Genomic DNA, 284 nt, shown 5'->3' on the forward strand with positions numbered 1-284 from the left:
TATAATAAATGATCTGTGGAGTATTTTGAGCTGAAACTTCACAGACACATTCTGGGGACACCAGAGGCTTATATTACATATTGTAAAAAGGGGCATAATATGTCTCCTTTAAATTAAAAATAGCAGTGACTCCCTGAAATGAAAAGGAACTGAAATTATGAATTCAATAAATCAAAGTTATTTAATTAATAATCAACACTCAAATAAAACTACAAAACAATTTCAGCCTGAAACTCTCTCTGTGTGTGTGAGTGTGTGAGTGTGTGTGCGTGTGAGTGTGTGTG

At 33.8% G+C, this 284-nt stretch overlaps 1 protein-coding gene across 1 annotated transcript in view; it reads left to right on the plus strand.

Moving 5' to 3' along the window:
- The window catches only part of pak5 (p21 protein (Cdc42/Rac)-activated kinase 5), a 44,058-nt gene that overhangs the window by 3,437 nt on the left and 40,337 nt on the right, over positions 1-284 (plus strand). The window lies entirely within an intron of this gene.

Source organism: Sinocyclocheilus anshuiensis, unplaced genomic scaffold, assembly GCF_001515605.1.
Source record: "Sinocyclocheilus anshuiensis isolate Anshui unplaced genomic scaffold, SAMN03320099.WGS_v1.1 scaffold519, whole genome shotgun sequence".
Lineage (NCBI taxonomy): Eukaryota > Metazoa > Chordata > Actinopteri > Cypriniformes > Cyprinidae > Sinocyclocheilus > Sinocyclocheilus anshuiensis.